Raw genomic sequence first — 24,292 nt, forward strand, 5'->3', positions numbered from 1 at the left:
ATGTATAAAAATATGGGGGTGCATGAGTGGGGTGTGGTAGGAAAAAATCGAGGTAAGTCTTCCCCGTAAAATCTGTGCTTCGAACCCACATCACTGTGCAAGGTATGCCCTTTCATGTATAAAAATATAAAAGTAAATAATTTAACTGATATGAAGAGCTAAGCAAGGCCAGGCCTGATTAGCTTTGGGCCGAGTTTCCACTCTAGCCCATCCAAACATAGCTACTGCACTAGGACCTTTTGTGACAAATTCTAGAGGGCCTGTTTAGAAACTTACTCCCTCTATCCTGTATAAATATATTTCTGGCGTAGTCTTAAGTAAAACATTTTAAACTTTAACCGAATTTATAGAAAAAATATAAAGATTTATGATATGAAACTAGTATCATTAAATGTACCATAGAATATATTTTCATAATATGCTCATTTTATGTCATAGATATTGTTACTCTTTTTTATAAAGTCAGTCAAACTTGGCACGGATTATAGGAATTGATTTATTTGAGGACAGAGGGAGTAATAATCTTTTTACAGCTGAAATTTGTTACACCTGTAAATCCTTGTGCACTACAGCAGCTAGTGACTTAAACACACAGTAAAAGCAAACGAGGATGGCCCAAATAGACAGTAAAAACAAGCGATGATGACAAAAATAGCATCCGGAACAATGATGCGAAATTGATGTCAGTTCCGGTAAATGACGGAATTCCCTGCGGCTATCAAGATCCCCTATCGACATGGAATTGGAGCTCAGAGTTAGAACATTCATAGTCGAGCTGCAATTAGAGTTTAGAATTTTCACATCAGAACATCAAACTGGATATAACTGAAAAAAATTCAGACATAAGGGAAGAGCTAACATATTCAGAAAAGAGCATGAAAATGAGCGGCAGTGTTGGCAGAGGGCCTGAATCACTTGCAACTCGCCATGAACAAGGACCAAACATAGATGTTGGCAGCTCTGCTCTCTTGTTGCTTCGCACTAAGGTGGTGGCATGGTGCCCTGGTCTACAGACATAGGCTGTGGTAGCATCCCTGGCCATCGTGCTGGTTGCTGAGGTCACATGGTCCAACATCTCCATCTCCATGGTGGCCGAAATTTCTCACATCCTTCCTGTTTTCATGGCTGCGATGGCTCTCATCCGAGCCCTCTGCACTTTGTGGGGGTCAGACCGTCCCTTGGGCCAGTCAGACTGACCAACATCACAAAGGTCACTGACAACACTGTCAGAATGGCTCACACTGTGGTCAGACCGGCAACACAGCACTGCCGAACTCTAGAAGCTAAGAAGCTTCTTGTGCCTCAAACCGATGCTCACGGTCTATCCGCGGCCATGGCTGGTCAGACCGACTGCCGGCAGCCAAATGCCTCTGATCTTCTCCTAAATCTTCCGGTGTACTACACTTCACCACCAGAGCTTTTTGTAGGAACTCGAAACCACTTGGCGATTGACCGCACCCAGGGCCGGTTGGATCACCCTTTGTAGTTAGAATGCGCCCGAGCCATAGTAGATGATCGGATCGTGATGAGCATAGACTCACGGTCTCACCGCCGTCATGCTAAAAACAGCCCGCTAAACTTCTTTTTCAAAGCACATTTCCTCACTTTCCGGTACACTACTCCGGTGCAACACCAAATGGCTCCGGTGGCAACAAGAGCACCTCACAATGTGCCTCTTCAACCTTGTCTTAAAACTATGCCAACTCAAGTTTGATCTCATGCTAGACGATGAACCATTGACCGCATAAGGTTTTTCTTCTGATGCTCAAACCCTTTTTCAAAGCTACTAACTCACATTGGTCTTCCCACGGGATGACCACACCTTTATGCCCGCAGTTAGCTTTCACAAACATTTTTCAAAAGTTTGTCGCAACTCAACGCAATGCATTAGCACGATCTCACAAGTGGTACTAGATAACCGAAATGTAAAGCACGTTTGCCCCTCTTTATAGTATGGCTATCTAGCCTATCAACTTGGTCATTTCTCATCCACTAAATACCTCATGACCGGTAAAAGTCAAACCCTATTTTACCTTTGCCTTTTTCCAACATGATTGACACCATTTTCACCATGGCTTCCATGTTGCTCAATTTGATTTCATCTTCCGTTCTCATCCAACACGCTCTCCAATCATGTCCCCCTGTGTTACATCCATGTCGATCAAAATTACTTTTGGCTTGAGCCTTCTGACATATCTCTCATCATATCCGCCATGATTTCCATGTTGAAAGGATCAAGATGCCCAAAAGAGAGGGTAAATTGGGCTAATTCTAAATTTCTTTCAATAATTAAACCCTACACTTAGCCCATTTCAATCCATTGTGCCTAGAAGTGTTTCTATTATTCTACCGCACAAAAGTTTTGCACCCTAGGTTCCAATCCTACTCTAGCATAGCAATTCAAAGAATGTAAAGACATGAATTAAATTGCTCAAATGTAAATGCTCAAAGTAAAGAGAATGAGAGGAATGCGGCGATGTTTTTCTGAGGTATCGGAGAGTCACCACTCCCCACTAGCCCTTGTTGGAGCAACCGCGTAAGGGTGTATCTCCCCCTTGATCCGCGCAAGGATCAAGTGCTCTCTACGGGCTGATTCTTTGACACTCCGTCGTGGTGAATCGCCCATAACCGCTCACACCATGACTTGGGTCATCCACAAGCTCCGTCGGATGATCACCAAGCTTCCAATCACCACCGAGCCATCTAGGTGATGGCGATCACCAAGAGTAACAAGCACAAAGTCTCACTTGACCAACACAAGCCTAATGAGAAAGGTGGATGCACACTAGCTACTCCCTATACACTAATGAGGTCCTTAATCTTGGATTATCAAATCCCAATCACCCCACTAGGCTCTTGCTCTCCCTTGCACTCCAAAGGTGTTCCTTAGCTGAACAAATGTGCAAGAGAGCTAAGTTGGACGAGTAGAAGTATATATACTCCCCACTTTAAAACATAACCGTTATTGTCCAACTCAGCCGTTTTCGGGGTGACCGGACGCACCGATCTAAGTGACCGGACACGTCCGGTCAGTAGCCAACGAATACGTGGCGTCAGCCTATCAGGGAAGGCTGTTAGAGTGACCTGACGCTGGCCAGCATCCGGTCAACATCCATCGGACGCGTCCGGTCAGGAATTTGTCTCTGGACCCTCTCTGATGTTGACCTGACGCTGCAAACGCAACGTCCGGTCGTTTACTGTTCAACGTCTGGTCCTCCCTAACAGCAAGGCCCTGCTGCTACATATATGACTAGAGACACGTCCGGTTCCAATCACTGTGCAGCGTCCGGTTGCTCCTCGGCTTCTGCTGTGCGCGCTGATCACTGACCGGACGCAGCACCTGTGAGTCCGATCATCACTAAAACAGCATCCGGTCAATATTTGACCCTCCATTCACTTCCAATTCAAAATCCTTTATGAATGAGGTTGAAACCAAATGATCTTTGGGCTACTCCTGAGCTGCCTAGTGCTACGTTTGACAAGTGTGCATCACACCTAACCCATTAGACTCACCTAGGTCAAGCTACTAGTTCATACCCCCCTTAATAGTATGGCCAAATGAAAAAAGTCCTAAACTACTCTAAGTGTCTCTATAACCCCAAATGACACTTAGAACTAGTCCGTCCTTAACCTTGTCATCCATCCTTTGAAAGCCAAAACCATTTCCATCGATAGGGCCATGAAAAACCTAATTGCCCAAACAATCATGATTACCATGACCTAACTCAAGTTGCCTTTGCAAAACATACGCTAGTCATAGTAATCTAGTGTCATCATTAATCACCGAAACCTAGCTAGGGCCTAGATGCTATCAATCACCCCCTTTTTGGTGATTGATGACAACACAACCTCGAGTATGTATAAGAGATGAGTGAGGTTTTCAACATGCTTGGTTCATATAAGCAATTGACAATAAGAACAAGAGGGGGTTAGGCATGCTTATATGATCCAAGCCAACGCAATGTACTCACAAGATATGAAATACATATGAGTACACAAAGTAAAGCTCATTTGTATCGGAGTAAAACGCGGAAGCAAAGCAAATGAGCATAATAAAGTGACATGACATATATATCAAAGTAGAGAGCACACAAGTCACACAAGTTTCACAATCACACATATATCGCATATAACACAATGCATGAGTAAACATGAAGGCATGAAGTATCACACACAAAAGATTGAGTCCATCTCACAAGCTCCCCCTGAATCTAGCATACTTGCTCCCTCTCCCCCTTTGGCGTCAAGCACCAAAATCTAAAGGTCGAACGGCGGGGTAGAAGCAGACAAGTCGGGCGCTGAGGTGCGGTGAGAGATCTGAAACTGAGCTGCATCATCCTTGGACCCTGAACTCTGAGCAGTCGGACCCTATATCACTGGAAGTGGAGGTGAAGCGGTCTGGGTCTGCTCGGTGGACTCGATAGCTGGGTCAGCCTGTGGTAACACTAAAGCTATGGTAGTAGCCTAACCCTATGGCTTAGAAGGTGTCACTATAGGAAGTGGAGCCATAACTGTCGCTATCACTGAAACCTCAAGGGTGGGAGTGACCGTTAGAGGCGGCTCGAACGAAGCAACATAAGATGGGATCGTCTCAGTAGTCCACATGACCGGAGCAGCTATGGTAGGAGCAAGGACTCAAAACTCAGGCAGTATAGGCTATCCTGTGAGCTCACTAAAAGTAGCACTGAAAGCTCTAGTTTAGTTTTGGTAAATTGATGAAACCCTAAGTGCTAACAAAGTTTATCAAGTGATCACGAGATAGGTAGCACAATCCAAGTGGAGAAGCAAATGAAGATCATGACATGACAACGGTGATGCCATGGTGATGATCAAGTTCTTGGACTTGAAAAGAAGAAGAAAGAGAAAAACAAAAGGCTCAAGGCAAAGGTATAAATTGTAGGAGCCATTTTATTTTAGTGATCAAGACACTTAGAGAGTGTGATCATATTTAGGTTTGATAGCCGTACTATTAAGAGGGGTGAAACTCATATCGGAATGCGGTTATCAAAGTGCCACTAGATGCTCTAACTCATTGCATATGCATTTAGGATCTAGTGGAGTGCTAACACCCTTGAAAATATTTGTGAAAATATGCTAACACATGTGCACAAGGTGATACACTTGGTGGTTGGCACATTTGATCAAGGGTGGTGAAGTTTGAGAGCAAGGGTAAGAAACTCCACTGGCGCCCTAGACAGAAAAGACGGAGGTCACTGGAAGTGACCGGACACTGGCCTCAGTTGGACCGGCGTGTCCGGTCAGGTGTAACAGCGAAGATGCTGGCGTCGGTCAAATGACTAGACGCTGGGTCGCTCTACGACCGGATGCTGGCAGGGTGTGTCCGGTCAGTGCTGACGTACACTGATGTGAGGTGCACAGAGGAGACATTGAGTGACCAGACACTGGGTGAGTCCGGTCGGGCATGACCGAACGCGTCTCGTCATGAAAATTCGTGTTTGGAACCTTACTAGAAACAACTAGACGCTGAGGTCCAGCGTCCGGTCACTTTCTAACTGACGCGTCTAGTCATCTCTTGACCATTGGGATCAGGCAAACAATATTTAAAGTAGGGGACACGTGGCATGAATCACATGACCGGACGCTGAAGGCCAGCGTCTGATCAATCAGACCGGAGCGTTTGGTCACCCCGCGCTGTGCCCAGTGAAGGGGCACAACAGCTCTATTTCATGGGGGCTTCTATTTAAGCCTCATGGCCGGTTCAAGCTCACTCTCTTAGCCATTTGCATTGACATAGCAACCTTATGAGCTTAGCAAAAGCCCTCCCACTCATCTCCATCATTGATTCATCATCTTTGTGAGATTGGGAGAGAATCCAAGTGCATTGCTTGAGTGTTTGCATCTAGAGGCACTTGGTGTTCGTGTTTTGCTACGGGATTCGCTTGTTACTCTTGGTGGTTGCCGCCACCTAGATGACTTGGAGCAGCGAGGATCGTCGAGCAGAGGTTGGTGATTGTCACCGGCTCCGATCGTGGTGATTGTGAGGGGTTCTTGACCTTTCTCCGGCGGAGCGCCAAAAGGTACTCTAGTGGATTGCTCGTGGCTTGTGTGATCCTCATCTTGTGTTAGTTGTGCGGCACCCTATTGAGGGTTTGGCGTGTGAAGCCAATTAACACGTGAACCTCCAAGTGAGTGAATCGCCACAATGAGGACTAGCTTGCCGGCAAGCAAGTGAACCTCGGTAAAAAATCATTGTGTTCATCATTGATTCCGAGGTGATTAGTCTTTATTGTTATTCATCCTTATGATTGATTGGTTCCTTCATCTATACAGCGGTATAACTTTCTTGATCACTCTCTTTACATTACCGTAAACTAGTTGTCAAGCTCTTTAGTGTAGCTAGTTGTGAGAGCTTGGTTGGTTGGTTGGTGTGGCTCTTTAGTTAGCCTTTGAGAGCACACTAACATAGGGTAGTGTCCTAGCTATTGTGTAGATAGGTACTATCTAAACTAGAATTATGGTAGGTGGCTTGCATTTTGAGTAGGCTAGCGCATCTCTTGCTTCGCCTCATAAGTATCTAACCTTTTTGTTATGTATTGTTGTAGAAATTTTTATTAGGCTATTCACCTCTCATCTAGCCATTAGGACCTTTCAAGAGTGGTATCGGAGCCGAGGTCACTGTAATTTGAGGCTTAACAACCTTCGGTGTAAAAATGGCTCAAATCAATAACATAAAGAAGCCACCCCAATTTGATGGCTCCAACTATCCCTATTGGAAGACTAAGATGACAACTTATATCAAGTCAATCAATAGAAAGGTTTGGAAGGTGGTAGAGACAAAGATTGAGATTGAAAATGAAGAGGCTCCCACCGTGGCCGAAGAAATACTACTCTAAAATAATGACATTGCTCTTAGTGCCATCCATGATGCTTTGGATGAAAGAACATTTGAGCAAATCAAGAACATTGAGATGGCTCATTAGGCTTGGAAGAAGTTGGAAGAATCATTTGAGGGCACTCAAGCCGTGAAGGGTGCAAAGGCATATATTCTCAAAGAGAAGTTTGCAAGCTTCAAGATGAAGGAGGATGAGAGTGTGCCGGAGATGTTTCATAGGCTTCAAGTGCTTGTCAATGATCTCAAAGCACTTAGAGAAGAGGTGAAGGACAAGGACTTCTCCCACAAGTTCTTGAGATGCTTACCTTCAAGATTTGGCACATTGGTCACTATTCTAGTAAGGAGTGGTTTGGACACCATGATACCAAATCAAGTGTTGGGAGACATCATGACTGATGATACATATAGAGATGAAGATGAGAAGGAAGAAAAGAAGGAGAAGAAAGATGAAAAGAATGATGAGAAGAAGAAGAGTGTGGCATTCAAGGCCACATCATCCAAGGGCAAAGCTAAGTAAGAAATATCTAGTGAAGAAGATGATTCATGGGATGATGATGATGATGAGAAGATGGCTCTCTTTGTCAAGAGATTTGGCAAGTTCATGGTGAAGAAGGGCTACCGAGCTAGAAGAAAGAAGTCTTCATCCAAGAACAAAGAAGAGTCAAGAAGGTGCTTCAAGTGTGGAAGCAAAGATCATCTTGTTGCTCAATGTCCATACAATAGCGATAATGATGATGACAAGAAGGACAAGAAGGAAAAGAAAGAGAAGGACAAGATGACCTTCAAGAAGAAGAATGGTGGTTCATATGTGGTCACTTGGGATAGTGATGCTTCCTCAAGTGATGATGATGACGATAGTGATGATAACAAGACCACCAAGAAGAAGGTTCTTGCAAGCATTGCTATCAATGAGAAGCCTTCTCTCTTTGACTCTTCATCATGCTTCATGGCTAAGGCCACTAAGGTACAAACTTGTGATGATGAAAGTGATGAAGAACATGATGTTGATAATGAAAATGAAAATGATAGTGATAGTGATAGTGATGATGATGAACCTACTAAGGATGAATTAATTGACATGCTAGAAGATGCTAGAGAACACTTTGACATCAAGAGAAGAGAATGCAAAAACTTGCGTAAGGAACTAAAAGCCCTTAAGCAAGCCTTTGATGAGCTCAATGCATCTCATGAGAGGCTAGAGGAAGCCAATGAGAAGCTTGGCAAAGCTCACAAAAAGCTTGAAAAGGCCCATTCCTCTTTGCTTGATGAGCAAAATAAAAGGAAGCATGTTGAAACTTGCAATGTAGGTTTAACTTGTGATATAATTAATGAATCACTATCTATGCCTATCATTGTTCCTTCTACTAACCCTTCTTGTAGTACCTCCACATCCACCTCATCTAGTGGTGATGGTCTCACTTGTGATGCCTCACTAGTGGTTGAGAATGAGAATCTCAAGAAGGAGGTTAACAAGCTCACTCACACTTTGGCTAAGGCCTATGGTGGTGAGGACCACTTGCTTATGTGCTTGGGTAGCCAAAGAGCTTCTCTCTACAAAGAGGGAATGTGCTATACCCCCAAGAAAGCAAGACGGCCTTTGCTCTTCACAAGACTAGTTTTGTAAAGAACAATGATTGGTTTTGCACTAGTTGCAAGCAAGTTGGTCATAAAGAGAAAGAGTGCAAAAACAAGAGCAAAAATACTAATGTATCCTTCCTTAAGCTTGATTCATGCTATATGCTTACTAAGGGTACAAATGGTATGAAGGCTAAGTTCATTGATAAACCATGGATGGGCTCAAAGAAGAAAGCCATTTGGGTACCAAAGAGCTTAGTGGCTAACCTTTAAGGACCCAAGCAAGTTTGGGTACCTAAAAAGAATTAATCTTCTTTTGTAGGTCGATTATAAAGCCGGAGAAAGGCTTTGGGTTCTTGATAGTGGGTGCACTCAACACATGACCGGTGATGCAAGAATGTTCAACTCAATCAACATCAATGGCAATGATGGTTATGATAGTATCACATTTGGTGACAATGGCAAAGGCAAGGTTAAGGGGTTTGGTAAGATTGCAATATCCAATGTGTTGCTAGTAGAGAGCTTGAACTTTAATTTGCAATCTGTGGCTCAATTGTGTGATCTTGGATTCAAATGCATATTTGGGGTGGATGATGTAGAGATCATAAGTGTAGATGGCTCTAACTTGATCTTCAAAGGCTTTATATATAAGAATCTATACTTGGTTGATTTCAATGCTAGTGAAGCTAGATTATCTACATGCTTGTTCACTAAGTCTAGTATGGGTTGGTTATGGCATAGAAGACTTGGTCATGTTGGAATGAAACAATTGAATAGATTGGTTAAGCATGACTTGGTTAGAGGCTTGAAAGATGTTGTGTTTGAAAAGGATAAGCTTTATAGCTCTTATCAAGCCGACAAATAAGTTGGAAACACCCATCCTAAGAAAAGTATTATGAGCACTAGTAAATCATTTGAGTTATTACACATGGATTTGTTTGGCCCAACACAATACACTAGCATTGGTGGTAATAAATATGGCTTTGTGATAGTGGATGATTATACTAGATACACATGGGTATTCTTTCTAGTGGATACAAGTAATGTGTTTGCAACATTTAAATCATTTGTCAAGGGCATTCACAATGAGTTTGAAACAACCATCAAGAGAGTTAGAAGTGACAATGCTAGTGAGTTCAAGAACACTAGAATTGATGAGTTATGTGTTGAATTTGGAATTAGACATCAATTCTTGGTCAAGTACACTCCACAATCAAATGAACTTGTTGAGAGGAAGAATAGAACACTCGTTGATATGGCAAGGTCTATGCTTAGTGAGTATAATATGAGTCAATCTTTTTGGGCCGAAGCTATCAACATGGCTTACTATTGTAGCAACCGCCTCTATTGTCACCCATTGAAAGAGAAGACACCATATGAGTTCTTGAATGGTAGAAAGCCCAACATTGCATATTTTTAGGTCTTTGGTTGCAAATGCTATATCTTGAAGAAAGGCACTAGATTGGGCAAGTTTGACAAGAAATATGATGAAGGATTCCTACTTGGTTACTCCACTACAAGCAAAGCATATAGAGTTTGGAATTTGGATAGTGGTACTCTTGAGGAAGTTCATGATGTTGAATTTGATGAAACCAAGGGTTCACAAGTAGAGAATGAGAACTTAGAAGATGTTAGAGGCATTCAACTTTCAAATGCCATGAAGAACATGGATATTGGTCAATTGAGGCCTAGGCAAGTGAATGATGATGAAGATGATTAAGTGCAAGTGCTCTCTAACTCAAATGTGCAAGATGATACAAATCAAGCTAGTGCAAGTGGCTCTCATGATAATGAACAAGAATAAGTGGCTAGTACATCATCTCAACCTAATGATCAAGCAAGTGCAAGCAATCAAGTTCCAATCCTCCAACCAACAAATGTTGCAAGGGATCATCCATTAGACACTATCATTGGTGATATTTCTAGAGGTGTATAACCAAGATCAAGATTGACATCATTTTATGAGCATTTCTCATTTGTGTCATCCATTAAACCAAAGAAGATAGATGAAGCATTGAAGGATGTTGATTGGGTGAATGCTATGCATGAAGAATTGAATAACTTCACAAGAAATCAAGTATGTGAATTAGTAGAGAGACCAAAGGGATACAATGTGATTGGAACCAAATGGGTCTTTAGAAACAAGCAAGATCAAGATGGGATAGTAGTAAGGAACAAAGCAAGATTGGTAGCACAAGGCTATACACAAGTTAAAGGTCTTAACTTTGGAGAAACATATGCCCCGGTTGCTAGATTAGAAGCAATTAGAATCTTGCTAGCCTATGCTTGTGCGGTTGTGCCCACAACATCAAGCTCTATCAAATGGATGTTAAGAGTGTATTTCTCAATGGTTACATCAATGAAGAAGTATATGTTGAGCAACCTCCTGGTTTTGAAGATGATAAGAAGTCCAACCATGTATACAAGTTGAAGAAGGCATTGTATGGCTGAAAGCTCTAGTTTGGTTTTGGTTAATTGATGAAACCCTAAGTGCTAACCTAGTTTATTAAAGTGATTATGAGATAGGTAGCACTACTCTAAGTGATGAAGCAATGACGAAGATCATGACGATGGTGATGGCATGGTGATGATCAAATGCTTAAACTTGGAAAAGAAGAAAGAGAAAAACAAAAGGCTCAAGGCAAAGGTAAAATTATAGGAGCCATTTTGTTTTAGTGATCGACACACTTAGCGAGTGTGATCACATTTAGGATCGATAGCCATACTATTAAGAGGGGTGGAACTCGTATCGAAATGCGGTTATCAAAGTACCACTAGATGCTCTAACTTATTGCATATGCATTTAGGATCTAGTGGAGTGCTAACACCCTTGAAAATATTTATGAAAATAAGCTAACACATGTGCACAAGGTGATACACTTGGTGGTTAGCACATTTGAGCAAGGGTAGGAAACTTCACCGGCGGAGTGTCCGCTCATAGAGTGTGGATAGTCCGATGGTGCCACTGGCGCCCTAGACAGAAAAGACGGAGGTCACTATAAGTGACCGAACGCTGGTCTCTGTTGGACCGGCGCGTCCGGTCAGTAGCAACAGTGAGCGCATGTTTCGGTCTTCGACCGGATGCTGGCGCTAAAAGTGACCGGACGCTAGCAGGGTGCATCCGATCAGTGCTGATGTATGCTGATGTGGGGCGCACAGAAGAGACATTGAGGGACCGAACGCTGGGTGAGTCCGGTCGGGCATGATCGGACGTGTTAGGTCGTGAAAATTCACATTTGGAACCTTACTGGAAACGATCGAACACTGAGGTCCAGCGTCCGGTCAGTTTCTAATTGACGTGTCCGGTCATCACTTGACCATTCAAATCGGGTGATCGACATTTGAAGCCGATGAGACATGGTGCACATCGCACGACCAGACGCTGAGGTCCAGCGTCCGGTCAATCTGACTAGAGTGTCCGGTCAGCCCGTGTTTAGTGCAGTGAGGAGCCCAACGGCTCTATTTCATGGGGGCTTCAATTTAAGCCCCATGGCCAGCTCAAACTCACTCTCTTGGCCATTTGCATTGACATAGTAACCTTGTGAGCTTAGCCAAAGCCCTCCCACTCCTCTCCATCATTGATTCATCATCATTGTGAGATTGGAAGAGAATCCAAGTGTATTGCTTGAGTGATTGCATCTAGAGGCACTTGGTATTCGTGTTTCGCTGTGGGTTTCACTTGTTTCTCTTGGTGGTTGCCGCCACCTAGATGGATTGGAGCAGTGAGGATCGTTGAGCGGAGGTTGGTGATTATCTCTAGCTCCGATCATGGTGATTGTGAGGGGTCTTGTGCCTTCCCTGATGGAGCGCCAAAAGGTAACTCTAGTGGATTGCTCGTGTCATTGAGTTACCGCACTTGTGGGTAGGTTCTTGCGGTGTCCTATTGTGTGGACGAGGTTCATGCAACACCTCTTAGCCGCCGAACCACCAAGTGTTGGTCGATACAACAGGGACTAGCGTGTCGGCAAGCACGTGAACCTCGGGAGAAAAATTGGTTGTCTCTTGCCCTTTGGAATTCTCCCGATGATTGATTTAGTATTCATATTGTGATTGGTTCACTCCTCTACACGGCGGTATAATCACCCTACTCACTCATTTATATTCTTGCAAACTAGTTGTGGCAAGCTCTTTAGTGTAATTAGAATTGAGAGCTTGCTTTGTTATTTTAAGTTCATCTAGTGGAGCTCTTTAGAGTAGCAAGATTGAGAGCTCTTAGTGAGTAGTCACATTGCAAGTTGCGTGCCTAGTAATCATTGCAACTAGAATTATTGGATAGGTGGCTTGCAACCCTTATAGAGCTAGAGCAAGTTTGCATTTCGCTATTTGTCATACTAATCAAATTGCTCTAGTTGATTTGTAGATTTTTAAATAGGCTATTCACCCCCCTCTAGCCATATTAGGACCTTTCAAGTGGTATTAGAGTCGTGGTCACTGTTTGATTAAAGGCTTAACAATCTTGGTGTCAAATTATGGCTCAAGTTGTGTTCAACCATGTGGGGGGCAAACCACCATTCTTTGATGGCATATGCTATGATTATTGGAAGAGAAAGATGAGGATGTATCTTGGTTCAATCAATGATTAAGTATGAGAAGTGACCAAGAATGACTATGCTATCAGTGATCTCGATGATCCCACCAACCAAGATAAGATCAACAAGCAATGCAATATAGTGGCTCTCAACACCATACATAATGCCATTGATTCCAAGGTGTTTGAGCAAATCAAGGATTGTGAAAGAGCAAATGAGGTGTGGAAGAGATTGGAGGAAATATATGAGGGCACACCGGTGGTGAAGAGTGCCAAGTTGTATATCCTCAAGGATAAATTTATAAGCTTCAAGATGAAGGAAGATGAGAGCATTTCTGAGATGTTCCATCATTTGCAAGTGATTGTCAATGATTTGAAGGCATTGGGAGAGAAGATCAAGGATGATGATGTCTCTCATCGGTTCTTGATGTGCCTACCTCCAAGATTTGAGATGTTGAGATTGCTCATCATAAGAGGAGGATTGAAGGAGATTACCCCCAACCAAGTACTAGGTGATGTCATAACCCAAGAGACATACCGTGTGGAAAGGGAGGGGGTGACAAGGATGACAAGAAGGAAGAAGAAGACAAGAAGAAGAAGAGTATAGCATTCAAGGTGAGCTCATCATCATCCAAGAACAAGGGCAAGTCCAAGAAAGAATCATGTGATGATGATGATCTAAGTGATATTGATGATGAAGCTATGGCCCTCTTTGTCCGCAAGATGGGAAAATTCATGAAGAAGAAGGGCTATGGTGCAAGAAAGAGAAGAGATCACACCAAAAGCAAAGAATATATGAGAAGATGCTATAATTGCAAGAGCCCCAATCACGTTGTAGCAAATTGTCCCGACAATAGTGACAATGATGAGGATGAGAAGAAGAAGCTCAAAAAAGATAAGAAAAGAAGAAGAAGAAGGAGAAGAGAATGACCTTCCAAAAGAAGAAGAAAGGTGGAGGCTATGTGGTCACATGGGATAGTGATGGCTCTTTGGATAGTGATAGCTCAAGTGATGATGACAAGAAATCTATCAAGAGAGCACTAGCAAGCATTGCCATCAACGACAAGCTCTCCATCTTCGACACTCCATCGACATGCCTCATGGCAAAGCCTACCAAGGTAAAATATGATATGAGTGATGATGATGAATGTGAAAGTGATACTTGGAATGATGATAATGATGATGAGGAGGATGAGGAGTACACCAAGGAGGAACTCTTGGACATGTGTGAGCAAGTGCACGCTTGCAATGAGATGAAGAGAAAGGAGTGCAAAGAATTACGCAAGAAGGTAAAATTTCTTGAGTAATTCTTTGATGAGCTCAATGCCACTCATGAGAGACTAATGGAAGCCCATGAGAAGCTTGGCAAAGCTCACTCTAAGCTTGAAAAGGCTCACTCCTCTCTCATTGAGCAAGTCAAAGTGGAGGAAGCCAAGAAGGAGCAAGTGATCGTATCATGTGATGTGAGACTAACTTGTGATCTTATTGATGAATCTTTTTATAAGCCCATTGTAGTTGCTCCCACTAACTCTTCTTGTAGCACTACCACTTCCACTTCACCTTTGAGTGATGGTCTCTCTTGTGATGCCTCACTAATGGTGGAAAATGAGACCCTCAAGAAGGAGGTGAATGAGCTAACTCGTGCTTTAAGCAATGCCTATGGTGGAGATGCCCGCTTGCTAAAGTGTTTGGGTAGCCAAAGGTTTTCTCTCAACAAAGAGGGATTAGGCTATACCCCCAAGAAAGGCAAGGCGACCTTTGTCACTCCCAAAGTTAGCTTTGTGAAGGGCAATGGTCGGTTTTGCAATAGATGCAAGCAAGTTGGGCATATAGAGCAATATTGCAAGATTAACAAGAACACACTACCTAATGTATCCTCAATTAAATTTGATTCTTGTTACATGCTTTTTAAGGGTGCCAATGGTGTGAAGACTAAGTTCATTGGTACACCAATTGTGGGCCCAAAGAAGAAGGCCATTTGGGTACCAAAGACCTTGGTAACTAACCTACAAGGACCCAAGCAAGTTTGGGTATCTAAAAAGAATTGATCTTCTTTTGTAGGTCAATTATAAAGCTGGAGGAAGGCATTGGGTGCTTGATAGTGGGTGCACTCAACACATGACCAGTGATCCAAGAATGTTCAATTCAATCAATGAAAACAAGAGCAATAGGATTGATAGTATCATATTTGGTGACAATGGCAAAGGCACGGTCAAAGGGCTTGGTAAGATTGCAATATCCAATGACTTGAGCATTTCTAATGTGCTACTAGTAGAGAGCTTGAACTTCAATCTATTGTCGGTAGCTCAATTGTGTGATCTTGGTTTCAAGTGCATATTTGGTGTGGATGATGTAGAGATCATAAGTGTAGATGGCTCTAACTTGATATTCAAAGGATTTAGATATGAGAATCTATACTTGGTTGATTTCAATGCTAGAGAAACTCAATTGTCAACATGTTTGATCACTAAGTCTAGCATGGGTTGGTTATGGTATAGAAGGCTTGGTCATGTTGGAATAAAACAATTGAACAAGGCGATCAAACATGACTTAGTTAGAGGCTTGAAAGATGTCACATTTGAGAAGGATAAGCTATGTAGTGCATGTCAAGCTAGAAAGCAAGTTGGTAACACACATCCTAAGAAGAGCATGATGAGCACATCTAAGGCATTTGAGTTGATGCACATGGATTTGTTTAGACCAACCACATACACTAGCATTGGTGGAAACAAATATGGATTTGTGATTGTGGATGATTTCACTAGATACACATGGGTATTCTTTCTAGTGGACAAGAGTGATGTGTTTGTAATATTCAAATCATTTGTCAAAGGCATTCATAATGAATTTGAAACAACTATCAAGAAAGTGAGAAGTGACAATGGAAGTGAGTTCAAGAACACAAGAATTGATGAGTTGTGTGATGAATTTGGAATTAGACATCAATTCTCAGCCAAGTACACTCCACAATCAAATGGTCTTGTTGAGAGAAAGAATAGAATACTCATTGACATGGCAAGATCAATGTTGAGTGAGTACAATATGAGTCATTCATTTTGGGCTGAAGCAATCAACATGGCTTGCTATTATAGCAACCGACTCTATTGTCACCCTATGATGGAGAAGACACCTTATGAGCTATTGAATGGAAGAAAGCCCAACATAGCATACTTTTGGGTTTTTGGTTGTAAATGCTACATATTGAAGAAAGGCACTAGATTGAGCAAGTTTGAAAAGAAATGTGATGAAGGTTTCTTGCTTGGTTACTCCACTACTAGCAAGGCTTATAGAGTTTGGAATTTGGCTAGTGGTACTCTTGAGGAGTTTGATGATGTGGAGTTTGATGAAACAAATGGTTCCCAAGAAGAAGATGAGAATTTAGATGATGTAAGAGGCACTCGATTGGTCAATGTAATGAAGAATATGGATATTGGTGATATAAGGCCTAGAGAGGTGATTGATGTTGAAGATAACAAGAATCAAGTGCTCTCTAACTCAAATATGCAAGCTAGTGGTTCTCATGATCAAGTTCAAGCAAGAACTAGTGATGACAAAGTGCAAGATCAACAAGTGGCTAGTTTATCATCTCAACCAAGTGATCAATCAAATGCAAGCAATCAAGTGCAAGTGCTTCAACCAACCAATATTGCAAGAGATCATCCATTGGACACTATCATTGGTGATATTTCAAGAGGTGTGCAAACTAGATTAAGATTAGCTTCATTTTATGAATATTTCTCATTTGTGTCATCCATTGAACCTAAAAAGATAGATGAAGCTTTAAAGGATGTTGATTGGGTCAATGCTATGCATGAAGAGCTAAACAACTTTACAAGAAACCAAGTATGGGAGTTAGTTGAGAGGCCTAAGAATCATAATGTGATTGGAACTAAGTGGGTCTTTTGGAACAAGAAAGATCAAGATGGGATAGTAATAAGGAACAAAGCAAGATTAGTGGCTCAAGGTGACACTCAAGTTGAAGGTCTTGACTTTGGAGAAACATATGTCCTGGTTGCAAGATTGGAAGCAATTAGGATCTTGTTAGCCTATGCTTGTGCCCACAACATCAAGTTATACCAAATGGATGTGAAGAGTGCATTTCTCAATGGGTACATCAATAAGCTTGTGTATGTCGAGCAACCTCCTAGTTTTGAAGATGAGAAGAAACACAACCATGTTTATAAGTTGAAAAAGGCTTTGTATGGATTAAAACAAGCACCTAGAGCATGGTATGAGAGATTGAGAGATTTCCTACTCTCTAAGGGATTCAAGATGGGAAAGGTTGACACCACTCTCTTTACCAAGAAGCTTGGAAATGACTTGTTTGTAATGCAAATCTATGTTGATGATATCATATTTGGGTCAACAAATCAAGATTTTTGTGAAGAGTTTGGCAAGATGATGGCAAGTGAGTTTGAGATGTCTATGATTGGAGAGCTTAGTTACTTCCTTAGTCTTTAAATCAAGCAAATGAAGAATGGCACATTTGTGAGTCAAGGCAAGTATATCAAGGACATGCTCAAGAAGTTTAGAATGGATGATAGTAAAGCTATTAGTACACCAGTGGGAACAAATGGAAGCTTGGATAGTGATGCTAGTGGCAACATGATGGATCAAAAAATGTATCGGTCTATGATTGGAAGCCTACTCTATGTGACCGCATCAAGGCCGGATATGATGTTTAGTGTATGCATGTGTGCTACATTCCAAGCCTCACCAAGAGAAAGTTATTTGAAAGCAACAAAGAGAATATTGAGGTACTTGAAGCGTACACAAAATGTTGGATTGTGGTATCCCAAAGGAGCAAGATTTGAGTTGATTGGATATTTGGACTCCGATTATGTGGGATGCAAAGTTGAGAGAAAGAGCACATCAGGCACATTTCAACTATTGGGAAGATCACTTGTATCTTGGTCATCAAAGAAGCAAAATAGTGTAGCACTTTCAACTGCCGAAGCGGAGTACATTTTGGCCGGTAGTTGTTGTGCTCAATTACTTTGGATGAAGGCTACTTTGAATGACTTTGGAATTAAATTCAAGCAAGTGTCATTGCTATGTGACAATGAGAGTGCCGTAAAGCTCACCAACAACCCAGTGCAACATTCAAGAACAAAGCATATTGATGTCTACCATTATTTCATAAGAGATCACCAACAAAAAGGGGACATTTGCATTGAGAGTGTGGGCACCGAAGATCAACTTGCCGATATCTTCACCAAGCCACTTGATGAGAAGAGATTTTGCAAGCTAAGGAATGAATTGAACATACTTGACTTTTCCAATATGTGTTGATGCACCCCCAATTTATATGACATGCCTCTCCTTCGAGCAATCCAAGGTAAAAGTTGATTGGCATGGCATACATCCTTGCTAAGGACATGATTAGTGCATCTAGACATATTTCACATTTGAATAGGCTCATTCATGAAAATCAAATGAATTTGATGCTTGTATGGTACCACTATTGCTTGTATGTTTGAAATGATCTAGTGGTAGCATATGACATGTTTGTGGGCTTGTAAACCTAGTGTTTGATCTATAAAATGAGCTATAAGTGTTTAACTCAACATGGTACAAGATAACCCTTATTTGGAGGTGTGAAGAAGCTTGTCCTTGGATCAAACCGAGTTAAATATCTTTTGCAAAGTAATCTAGATTGAACCAAATTGGGGAAAATGATCCTCATTTCACATGGTTTTACCCCAACCTATCTATAATTTGAGCTCACCTTTTGTGCTAATTGTTGACCAAGGGAGAGAGAAATTCACAAAGATAATAAGATAGGAGGAGCAAACAAATGAAATAACATTGTAAGGGGATCAATCAAAAATGCACACAAGTAGGGGGAGCAAGCTCATAAACTTGTATGTTGCATTTTGATGTGCATTTCATATATTTGCTTGCATAGCACAAGTTCTAAATTTTTATATCCATGCTTGTGTGGTGTATGCTAGTTATAGGCTTGAATGATAAAATAAAAAACTAGCATACATAGGCTAAAGTAACTAGACTTATGTTCATTCTATGGAAACTAGACCCTTGCTTGTAATGTTGATCTCATGGGGTATTCTAGTTTTTGTGTATGTCTAGTTACTAATGGTGCTAAGGATGGTATATTGGTGCACTCCGATTGGTATCACGCTTCAAAGGTCCATCTCTTATACCTTAGTATCATTTGGTAGAAATTGACTCCTATATTTCCTATCTAAGCATATGTGCAAGCTACAATCCAAACTCTTAGCACATATGTAGGGAGAGCAATTACTACCATTTGGAGTTCATGAAACTTGTCCATATTCTTTTACACATGGTAGATATGCTTGAGCAAGCAACATGAATTCAATTAAATCTCAATTCATATCTTTGTGAAAGGGTTATCATCAATTACTAAAAAGGGGAGATTGAAAGCTCTAGTTTGGTTTTAGTTAATTAATAAAACCCTAAGTGCTAACCTAGTTTATCAAAGTGATTATAAGATAGGTAGCACTACTCCAAGTGATGAAGCAATGGTGAAGATCATGACGATGGTGATGGCATGGTGATGATCAAATGCTTAAACTTGGAAAAGAAGAAAGAGAAAAACAAAAGGCTCAAGGCAAAGGTAAAATTATAGGAGCCATTTTGTTTTAGTGATCGAGACACTTAGCAAGTGTGATCATATTTAGGATTGATAGCTGTACTATTAAGAGGGGTGGAACTCGTATCGAAATACGGTTATCAAAGTGCCACTAGATGCTCTAACTCATTGCATATGCATTTATGATCTAGTTGAGTGCTAACACCCTTGAAAATGTTTGTGAAAATAAGCTAACACATGTGCACAAGGTGATATACTTGGTGGTTAGCACATTTGAGCAAGGGTAGGAAACTTCACCGGTGGAGTGTCTGTCCATAGAGTGCGGACAGTCCGATGGTGCCACCGGTGCCCTAGACAGAAAAGACAGAGGTCACTATAAGTGACCGGACGCTGGTCTCTATTGGACCGGCGTGTCTGATCAGTAGCAGCAGTGAGCGCGTGTTTCGGTCTTCGACCGGATGCTGGCGCTAAAAGTGACCGAACGCTGGCAGGGTGCATCTGGTCAGTGCTGACGTACGCTGACGTGGGGCGCACAGAAGAGACATTGAGGGACCGGACGCTGGGTGAGTCCAGTCGAGTATGACCGGACGCGTCCGGTCATGAAAATTCACATTTGGAACCTGACTAGAAACGACCGGACGTTGAGGTCCAGCATCCGGTCACTTTCTAACTGACGCATCCTGTCATCACTTGACCGTTGAAATCGGGTGATCGACATTTAAAGCTGATGACACGTGGCGCACATCGCACGACCGGACGTTGAGGTCCAGCGTCCGGTCAATCTGAATAGAGCGTCCGGTCGGCCCGTGTTCAGTGCAGTGAGGAGTCCAACAGCTCTATTTCATAGGGGCTTCTATTTAAGCCCCATGGCCGGCTCAAGCTCACTCTCTTGGCCATTTGCATTGACATAGCAACCTTGTGAGCTTAGCCAAAGCCCTCCCACTCCTCTCCATCATTGATTCATCATCATTGTGAGATTGGGAGAGAATCCAAGTGCATTGCTTGAGTGATTGCATCTAGAGGCACTTGGTATTCGTGTTTCACTATGGGTTTCACTTGTTTCTCTTGGTGGTTGCCGCCACCTAGACAGCTTGGAGCAGCAAGGATCGTTGAGCGGAGGTTGGTGATTGTCTCTGGCTCCGATCATGGTGATTGTGAGGGGTCTTGTGCCTTCCCCGACGGAGCGCCAAAAGGTAACTCTAGTGAATTGCTCATGCCATTAAGTTACCTCACTTGTGGGGAGGTTCTTATGGTGTCCTATTGTGTGGACGAGGTTCATGCAACACCTCTTAGCCGCCGAATCACCAAGTGTTGGTTGACACAACAGGGACTAGCGTGTCGGCAAGCACGTGAACCTCGGGAGAAAAATTGGTTCTCTTGCCCTTTGGATTTCTCCTGGTGATTGATTTAGTATTTATATTGTGATTTGTTCACTCCTCTATACGGCGGTATAATCACCCTACTCACTTATTTATATTCTTGTAAACTAGTTGTGGCAAGCTCTTTAGTGTAATTAGAATTGAGAGCTTGCTTTGTTATTTCAAGTTCATCTAGTGGAGCTCTTTAGAGTAGCAAGATTGAGAGATCTTAGTGAGTAGTCACATTGCAAGTTGCGTGCCTAGTAATCATTGCAACTACAATTGTTGGATAGGTAGCTTGCAACCCTTGTAGAGCTAGAGCAAGTTTGCATTTCGCTTTTTGTCATACTAATCAAATTGCTCTAGTTGATTTGTAGATTTTTAAATAGGCTATTCACCCCCCTCTAGCCATATTAGGACCTTTCAATGGCTTGAAGCAAGCACCTAGAGCATGGTATAAGAGATTGAGGGACTTCCTCCTCTCTAAAGGGTTCATGATGGGCAGGGTTGACACCATTCTTTTCATCAAGAAGATCGAAAAAGATCTATTTGTATTGCAAATCTATGTTGATGACATCATATTTGGATCAACCAATCAAGACTTTTGTGATGAGTTTGGAAAGATGATGGCTAATGTGTTTGAAATGTCCATGATTGGAGAGTTAAGTTACTTCCTTGGCCTTCAAATTAAGCAATTGAAAAATGGTACATTTATGAGTCAAGGCAAATACATCAAGGATATGATCAAGAAGTTTGGCATAAGTGATAGTAAAGCCATTGGCACACCAATGGGAACAAATGGCAACTTGGATAGTGATGCAAGTGGAAACATGGTGGATCAAAAGTTATATCAGTCTATAATTGGAAGCCTACTCTATGTGACCGCATCAAGGCCAGATGTCATGTTTAGTGTATGCATGTGTGCAAGATTTCAAGCCTCACCAAGAGAAAGTCATTTGAAGGCTACAAAGAGAATATTGAGGTACTTGAAGCATACACCAAATGTTGGTTTATGGTATCCCAAAGGAGCAAAGTTTGGGCTAGTTGGCTACTCTAACTCGAACTATGCGGGATGCAAGGTTGAAAGAAAGAGCACCTCGGGCACATGTCAATTGTTGGAAAGATAACTTGTTTTATGGTCATCAAAGAAGCAAAATAGTGTTGCATTATCAACCGCCGAAGCCGAATACATATCCGCCGATAGTTGTTGTGCACAAATACTTTGGATGAAGGCCACCTTGAGTGATTTTGGAATCAAGTTCAGGAGAGTGCCATTGCTATGTGACAATGAGAGTGCAATCAAGTTAACCAACAATCCGGTTCAATATACAAGAACAAAACACATTGATGTCCGCCACCATTTCATAAGAGATCACCAATAAAAAGGGAACATTTGCATTGAGAGTGTAGGCACCGAAGATCAACTTGCTGATATATTCACCAAGCCATTGGATGAGAAAAGGTTTTGCAAGCTAAGGAATAAGTTGAACATATTGGATTTCTCAATTATGTGTTGATGCACCCCCCACTTATATGACATGCCTCTCCTTCGAGCAATCCAAGGTAAAAGTTGATTGGCATGGCATACATCCTTGCTAAGGACATGTTTAGTGCATCTAGTCATCTCTCCATTTTATTAGGCTCATTCATGAAAATCAAATAAATTTAATGATTGTATGGTACCACTATTGCTTCTATGCTTATTTTGATCTAGTGGTAGCATATGACATGTTTGTGGGCTTGTAAACCTAGTGTTTGATCTAGAAAATGAGCTCTAAGTGTTTAACTCAACATGGTACAAGATAACCCTTATTTGGAGGTGTGAAGAAGCTTGTTCTTAGATCAAACCGAGTTAAATATCTTTGGCAAATGATCTAGATTGGACCAAATTTGGGAAAATGATCCTCACCCCATTGATTGACATTGCCTATCTACTTTTTAAACCTTTGTGGTCATTGATGATAAAGGGGGAGAAATAGTGCACAAAGATAGTAAATAGACACCAAAGGGGGGAGAAATAAAGATATAAGTGATAGGGGGAGAATTTGACATAGGGGGAGAGATATGACAAAGGAAAGGAATTAATTAAAATTTTGGTGTCACACAAGTAAGGGGAGCAAGCTCATGAACTTATATGGTGCATTTGAATGTGCATTTCATATGTTTGCTTGCATGGCACAAGTTTTAAATTTCGATATCCATGCTTGTGTGGTGTATGCTAGTTGTAGGATTGAATGATGAAATGAAAAACTAGCATGCATAGGTTATATAGTGATTTCATTTTCAAAGTGTTGTTTCCAAGTGGTATCAAGCTAACCATGATGCTAAGGATGGTATAATGGCGCACTCTGATTGGTATCACGCTTCAAAGGTCCATCTTTTATACCTTAGCATCATTTGGTAGACATTGTCTCCTATATTTCCTATCTAAGCATATGTGCAAGCTACAATCCAAACTCTTAGCACATATGTAGGGGGAGCAATTGCTACCATTTAGGGTTCATGAAACTTGTCCATATCCTTTTACAAATGGTAAATATGCTTGGGCAAGCAACATGGATTCAATTGAATTTCAATTCATATCTTTGTGAAAGGGTTGTCATTAATTACCAAAAAGGGGGAGATTGAAAGCTCTAGTTTGGTTTTGGTGAATTAATGAAACCCTAAGTGCTAACCTAGTTTATCAAGTGATCATGAGATAGGTAGCACAATCCAAGTGGAGAAGCAAATGAAGATCATGACATGACGACGGTGATGCCATGATGATGATCAAGTGCTTGGACTTGAAAAGAAGAAGAAAGAGAAAAACAAAAGGCTCAAGGCAAAGGTATAAATTATAGGAGCCATTTTGTTTTAGTGATCAAGACACTTAGAGAGTGTGATCACATTTAGGTTTGATAGCCATACTATTAAGAGGGGTGAAACTCGTATCGGAATGTGGTTATCAAAGTGCCACTAGATGCTCTAACTCATTGCATATGCATTTAGGATCTAGTGGAGTGCTAACACCCTTGAAAATGTTTGTGAAAATATACTAACACATATGCACAAGGTGATACACTTGGTGGTTGGCACATTTGATCAAGGGTGGTGAAGTTTGGGAGCAAGGGTAAGAAACTCCACTGGCGGAGTGTCCGCCCATAGAGTGCGGACAGTCCGACGGTGCCACCGGTGCCCTAGACAGAAAAGACGGAGGTCACTAGAAGTGATCGGACGCTGGCCTCAGTTGGACTGGCGCGTTCGGTCAGGTGTAACAGCGAAGATACTGGCATCGGTCAAATAACCAGACGCTGGGTCGCTCTACAACCGGACGCTGGCAGGGTGCGTCCGGTCAGTGCTGACGTACGCTGACATGAGGTGCACAGAGGAGACATTGAGTGACTAGACGCTGGGTGAGTCCG

Source organism: Miscanthus floridulus, chromosome 4, assembly GCF_019320115.1.
Source record: "Miscanthus floridulus cultivar M001 chromosome 4, ASM1932011v1, whole genome shotgun sequence".
Lineage (NCBI taxonomy): Eukaryota > Viridiplantae > Streptophyta > Magnoliopsida > Poales > Poaceae > Miscanthus > Miscanthus floridulus.